The sequence below is a fragment of the Embiotoca jacksoni genome, unplaced genomic scaffold (genome assembly GCF_022577435.1).
Source record: "Embiotoca jacksoni isolate LCO1_2020_lvr unplaced genomic scaffold, fEmbJac1.0.p SCAF_60, whole genome shotgun sequence".
NCBI lineage: Eukaryota > Metazoa > Chordata > Actinopteri > Embiotocidae > Embiotoca > Embiotoca jacksoni.
Genome location: NW_027185415.1, coordinates 1053684 through 1060562, shown reverse-complemented (window position 1 = coordinate 1060562; position 6879 = coordinate 1053684). Strand labels below are relative to the sequence as shown.

General features: G+C 43.6%; 1 long non-coding RNA gene across 1 annotated transcript in view; it reads left to right on the top strand.

The window, feature by feature from the left end:
* The first annotated feature begins 4649 nt into the window (after positions 1 to 4649).
* The window catches only part of LOC138213540 (uncharacterized), a 36905-nt gene continuing 34675 nt past the window's right edge, over positions 4650 to 6879 (top strand). Inside the window, exon 1 of the long non-coding RNA XR_011179532.1 lies at positions 4650 to 6011. This is a non-coding gene — a long non-coding RNA (uncharacterized lncRNA). The remainder of the gene's footprint in view (positions 6012 to 6879) is intronic.

The following is a 6879-nucleotide window of genomic DNA, read 5'->3' as shown; positions in this document are numbered from 1 at the left end:
TGAATAGTAGCGTTTCTATTTCACGTTTTTCGATGTCACGTTTTGCAGTAGTGGAGTAGCATTTCTATTTCACGTTTTGGAGTAGTGGAGCAACGTGTCTATTTCACGTTTTGCAGTAGTAGAGCAGCGTGTCTATTCCACGTTTTGCAGTAGTAGAGCAGCGTGTCTATTCCACGTTTTGCAGTAGTGGAGCAGCGTGTCTATTCCACGTTTTGCAGTAGTGGAGCAGCGTGTCTATTCCATGTTTTGCAGCAGTGGAGCAGCGTTTATATTTCACGTTTTGCAGTAGTAGAGCAGCGTGTCTATTCCACGTTTTGCAGTAGTAGAGCAGCGTGTCTATTCCACGTTTTGCAGTAGTAGAGCAGCGTGTCTATTCCACGTTTTGCAGTAGTGGAGCAGCGTGTCTATTCCACGTTTTGCAGTAGTGGAGCAGCATTTCTATTTCACGTTTTGCAGTAGTGGAACAGCGTTTCTATTTCACGTTTTGCAGTAGTGGAACAGCGTTTCTATTTCACGTTTTTCTATTTCACGTTTTGCAGTAGTGAAACAGCATTTCTATTTCACGTTTTGCAGCAGTGGAGCAGCGTTTATATTTCACGTTTTGCAGTAGTAGAGCAGCATTTCTATTTCACGTTTTGCAGTAGTGGAGTAGCATTTCTATTCCACGTTTTGCAGTAGTGGAGCAGCGTGTCTATTCCATGTTTTGCAGCAGTGGAGCAGCGTTTATATTTCACGTTTTGCAGTAGTAGAGCAGCGTGTCTATTCCACGTTTTGCAGTAGTAGAGCAGCGTGTCTATTCCACGTTTTGCAGTAGTAGAGCAGCGTGTCTATTCCACGTTTTGCAGTAGTGGAGCAGCGTGTCTATTCCACGTTTTGCAGTAGTGGAGCAGCATTTCTATTTCACGTTTTGCAGTAGTGGAACAGCGTTTCTATTTCACGTTTTTCTATTTCACGTTTTGCAGTAGTGAAACAGCATTTCTATTTCACGTTTTGCAGCAGTGGAGCAGCGTTTATATTTCACGTTTTGCAGTAGTAGAGCAGCATTTCTATTTCACGTTTTGCAGTAGTGGAACAGCATTTCTATTTCACGTTTTGCAGTAGTAGAGCAGCATTTATATTTCACGTTTTGCAGTAGTAGAGCAGCATTTCTATTTCACGTTTTGCAGTAGTAGAGCAGCATTTCTATTTCACGTTTTGCAGTAGTGGAGCAGCGTGTCTATTCCACGTTTTGCAGTAGTGGAACAGCGTTTCTATTTCACGTTTTTCTATTTCACGTTTTGCAGTAGTGGAGCAGCGTGTCTATTCCACGTTTTGCAGTAGTGGAGCAGCGTGTCTATTCCACGTTTTGCAGTAGTGGAGCAGCATTTCTATTTCACGTTTTGCAGTAGTGGAGCAGCGTGTCTATTCCATGTTTTGCAGCAGTGGAGCAGCGTTTATATTTCACGTTTTGCAGTAGTAGAGCAGCGTGTCTATTCCACGTTTTGCAGTAGTAGAGCAGCGTGTCTATTCCACGTTTTGCAGTAGTGGAGCAGCGTGTCTATTCCACGTTTTGCAGTAGTGGAGCAGCATTTCTATTTCACGTTTTGCAGTAGTGGAACAGCGTTTCTATTTCACGTTTTTCTATTTCACGTTTTGTAGTAGTGAAACAGCATTTCTATTTCACGTTTTGCAGCAGTGGAGCAGCGTTTATATTTCACGTTTTGCAGTAGTAGAGCAGCATTTCTATTCCACGTTTTGCAGTAGTGGAGCAGCGTGTCTATTCCATGTTTTGCAGCAGTGGAGCAGCGTTTATATTTCATGTTTTGCAGTAGTAGAGCAGCGTGTCTATTCCACGTTTTGCAGTAGTAGAGCAGCGTGTCTATTCCACGTTTTGCAGTAGTGGAGCAGCGTGTCTATTCCACGTTTTGCAGTAGTGGAGCAGCATTTCTATTTCACGTTTTGCAGTAGTGGAACAGCGTTTCTATTTCACGTTTTTCTATTTCACGTTTTGCAGTAGTGAAACAGCATTTCTATTTCACGTTTTGCAGCAGTGGAGCAGCGTTTATATTTCACGTTTTGCAGTAGTAGAGCAGCATTTCTATTTCACGTTTTGCAGTAGTGGAACAGCATTTCTATTTCACGTTTTGCAGTAGTAGAGCAGCATTTATATTTCACGTTTTGCAGTAGTAGAGCAGCATTTCTATTTCACGTTTTGCAGTAGTAGAGCAGCATTTCTATTTCACGTTTTGCAGTAGTGGAGCAGCGTGTCTATTTCACGTTTTGCAGTAGTGGAGCAGCGTTTCTATTTCACGTTTTGCGGTGGTGGAGCAGCGTTTTTATTTCACGTTTTGCGGTGGTGGAGCAGCGTTTTTATTTCACGTTTTGCCGTGATACCAGGTTGAACAGACAGAGTGTCCTCATGTTAGTAAGCTCTTGATCCAGCATCGGTCTGTGGGCGTCAGGTCGAAGCAGAACTTGTTCAATCTAACTTACTTTGTGACTGTGTGTCTTTAACATCACACCGTCACTATATAATAGAATAGAATAGATCCACCATCCAGATATTAGATAGAGCTGAGCCAGAAGTGTGAAGGAACTGTGACTCAATGTTAAACGGTCTGCACTTATAAAGCACCTTCAGGTTTACAAAGTACTGAACAACTTGTGGTGGTTCTCTTGTCACGTTCTCAGGCCCCAATCATTAGGTGTGTGTTCCTTCAACTGTTTATCCATCTGGATGGATGGATGGAGGGGAGGGAGGGGAGGGAGGGGGAAGAGCCTGGCATCTATGAACTTACAGACATTTCCAGGGCGTTTTTGAGTGCCCTGCTGTGTTTGACCAAATATACCCTCCTTCAAGGAACACATGCTAGTAATACCCATTCCATATGAGCACTTAAACACAACACAGAGGCCTCAGCAGCAGCCGCTGTTCTCCTGCGCTCTGACGTCTGGACCGGTTCAGCACACAGCCAGCCAGGCCGTGTGTTCAGGAGGCGGTTCTGCAGAGCGTCTCCATCATCAGAGAGGGGGTGCAGTGGGATGTACTTAATCAAGTGTATCTGTCTGTGTGCTACTTGAGAGCCAAATGTAAAATAAATGTACTCATTCGTTTCAAACAGGGCTGTAAAACCAGGAGGAGGAACAGGAGTTTCTCTGTTGTTTAATACTTGATCCTGCTGGCGAATATACGACAAAAAAAGTTGGGAAACTGTGTGTAAATAAAAACAGAGTGCAATTTGGAAATCATATAATCCCATATTTTATTGAAAATACACCAAAAACAACATATCAAATGTTGAAATGGAGAAATTTTATTGTTTTATAAAAAATATATGCTTATTTTGAATTTGATGGCAAACCTGCTGATGTTTCCCCATTTTATCCCGTTTGTTGTCTGATATTTCAAAGTGTATTGTTTTTCTGTAAAATGCTGTTAAGTGCAATGAAGAACCAAGCAGTACCATAAGATAGTTCCATCCTCAGGTTCTGGGAAAACCTGGTTAAAAGTTTGTCCCTTACGAAAAGTTATTACTCCATCAAACACTGTCAAGAGAGTTCACAGTCACGCTGTTGATCGACTGGAATCAGGAGGTTGAATCACTGATTTCTACGCTTTTCATCAAAATGATTGATTCTTATCTGATATTTTGTTATAAACGCAGATGTGACTGAACCGAACATCCTCCATCAGTGATGTCATCATCCATCAGTGAGGTCATCGTTGGTTCGTGAACGTTATGAAGCCTCCAGTTCATATTCTGTCCGTCACCATCTTGCTAGTTTGGAGCAGGAAGTGACCATATTTGGACGAGCTGAGGGAGGAGCCAGCGGTGGATCTGACCGATCTGATTGGCCACCTCTAGTGGCACTCGCTGATATTGCAGCTTATGGTATGCCTCATTTTTCAGACACGGAAGCTACGCCCACTTTTATATACAGCAGGCCTGGCCAACCCGCGGCTCCCGAGCCGCATGCGGCTCTTTGCCTGGTTTCATGCGGCTCTTTTACGTTCATATCAACATTTGTGTTTGTGTTTTTTTTTTTTGTGCGTGTTCGCTTCGCTTGAGTTCAATATGGTATTTTCGTCAAACGCACATGCGCATGAGGTGAAATTCCACAAAGCAGGAGGGGCAAACCCATTGGAGTAAACAATTAGTGTCAATTTCGCTCTCAAAATGGCAGAAAAAATGCACAGCTAAACGAAAATATGAAGATGAACACAGGACGTTTTTAACAGAGTGGGAAAGTTTATATTTTTTTGTTGAACGTAATGGCGAGCCATTCTGCCTGATATGTCAGACGTCATTAGCGCATTTCAAAGCTTCAAATCTTCAGCGCCACTTCAGCTCACTCCATGCTAACATCGACCAGGGATTTCCAAAAGGGACTGAACTTCACAAGCACAAGTTGGACACTTTGAAAAGTCAGGCAGAAAAGCAGGTACAGTTTTTCCAAAAAATTACAAAGCACTCAGAGACTGTCACGCTTGCATCGTATCAACTGGCTTGGGACATTGCACGGGCTAAAAAGCCATTTAATGAAGGGGAGTTCGTTAAAAAATGCCTCAGTGACATTGTTGAAATCTTGTCTCCTGAAAACGACAAACTAAAACGAATGGTATCAGATGTCCAACTGTCCCGCCACACTGTTGAACACAGGATATCGGACATTAACACGGCTGTTGAATCACAGCTGCACTCTGACCTTCAACATGTGAGTATTTTAGTGTCGCATTGGATGAGAGTTGTGACGTACAAGACGAGCCTCAGCTGGCAATATTTACACGGTCTGTGTCAAAAGATTGTGTGATCAAAGAAGAACTCCTTGATGTTGTGCCATTAAAAGACAGAACCCGTGGCATAGATGTGAAAGAAACAATGATGGCTGCATTTGCGAAAGCAAATCTGCCCACACCGAAGCTAACTGTAATAGCCACGGATGGAGCGCCAGCCATGATCGGATCTGTGAACGGACTTGTGGGGCTGTGCAAAGCTGACCAAACATTTCCCGAGTTTTGGGATTTCCACTGCATCATCCACAGGGAGCAACTCGTGTCTAAATCATTGAATTTAGACAACGTCATGAAGCCTGTGATGGAAATCGTCAACTACATCCGCACACATGCGCTTAACCACAGGCAATTCAAGAATCTCATCGCTGAGCTGGACCAAGGACTTCCAGGTGACCTGCCGCTGCACTGTGAGGTGGCTGTCAAAAGGCAAGGTGCTCGCTCGCTTCTTTGAGCTTTTGGATGCCGTGAAACTGTTCATGGAAGAGAAGGACAAGGACTATCCCGAGCTCTCGGACATCGAGTGGATTATGGATCTGGCCTTTTTGGTCGACATGCTGTGTCACTTGGACAGACTGAACCTGACCCTGCAGGGTAAGTTTTACAATGCTGCCTGACCTGCTGCAAAGTGTGTTTGCGTTTGTCAACAAACTGAAGCTGTTCAAGGCGCATATTCAAAAGGGAGATTTAACGCATTTTCCCACTCTGCTAAAAGCCAGCGGGCAAGTCACCAGCGCCGCCCTGCATAAGCAAAGAGCCAGATATGCAACACTGGTTGAAAACCTGCACGAAAGCTTTGTCATCCGGTTCCGTGATCTACAACTGAAAAGGCCACAGATTACGTTCCTCGTTGACCCATTTAATGCGGAGACGGACTGTTTGAAAGCCCCGCTAGTCACAGATGAGGCCGCGGCTGAGTTGGAGATGATCGATCTTTGTGAGGAGGACCAACTGAAACCTGCTTTAAGGGAAGGGACCATTGAGTTCTGGAAAAGTGTGCCAATGGAAAAATACCCCAATGTCAAACGGGCTGCGCTTAAGATACTGTCAATGTTTGGGTCAACATACGTCTGAGTCTGTGTTTTCTACCCTGAAACACGTGAAATCAAAGCATCGATCTGTTCTGACTGACACCCGTGAGAAAGAATTACTTCGAGTGGCAACAACAGAATACAAGCCAGATTTGAAGAGGATTGTTCAAGGCAAGGAATGCCAGAAGTCGCACTAAGCAACATGCATAGTAAGTGAAAAACGCTATTATAAATTATTATGTTTTTGTTTGTGGACTTTGTTGAACTGAGAGTTTGTGTGTGTGAGACAGTGCACACAATGTTCATTGTTGAAGATGACTGGCCTGTGGTCTTAGTACTGTAGGAGTCAATTTCTATCATTATCATGTTGTACAATAAATTTGGCTGAGCAGAGGTGTGTGTGTAAGAGGAAGGGATGGGGTGATGTTCATGTGTGCCCATGTGTATGATGTGGCTCTTTACGGTAACACAGTAAAAAATGTGGCTCTTAGTCTCTGACTGGTTGGCCACCCCTGCTATACAGTATGGGGACTGAACCTTTAATTAGCAGTGGGAGTAGAGGCAGCTCTCACCATGACAAGAAAATGTAAAAAGACAAATTTACCAAAAGAAAAGCAGCACAAATAAGAAACAGATATTTATAAAATAAAGTATGATGAGATGAAAGGTTGGAAAGCTGCAGAGAGCAGTGGCTGAAAGTGCTGTTAATATTACTTCATCTGACACAAAATAAAAGAAGCTAATAAGTTGATAAGTTGATTAAAACAACTGATTTGAAACTTGTTCAGGAAAACTGACTTCTGGTTCATTAAAAAAATGCAGGTTGAAGTAACCGAGATGATCTTCCAGTCTGTCATCTAGTTCCTGGCAGGTGGGCTGAGGACCACCTCAGTGACTCTCACTCATCTGATTACACACCCAGACCTGCACACAGGGCTCATATGGACGCTGTCCTTTGACACACACACACACACACACACACACACACACACACACACACACACACACACACACACACACACACACACACACACACACACACACACACACACACACACAACATACAGAGTTTAACAG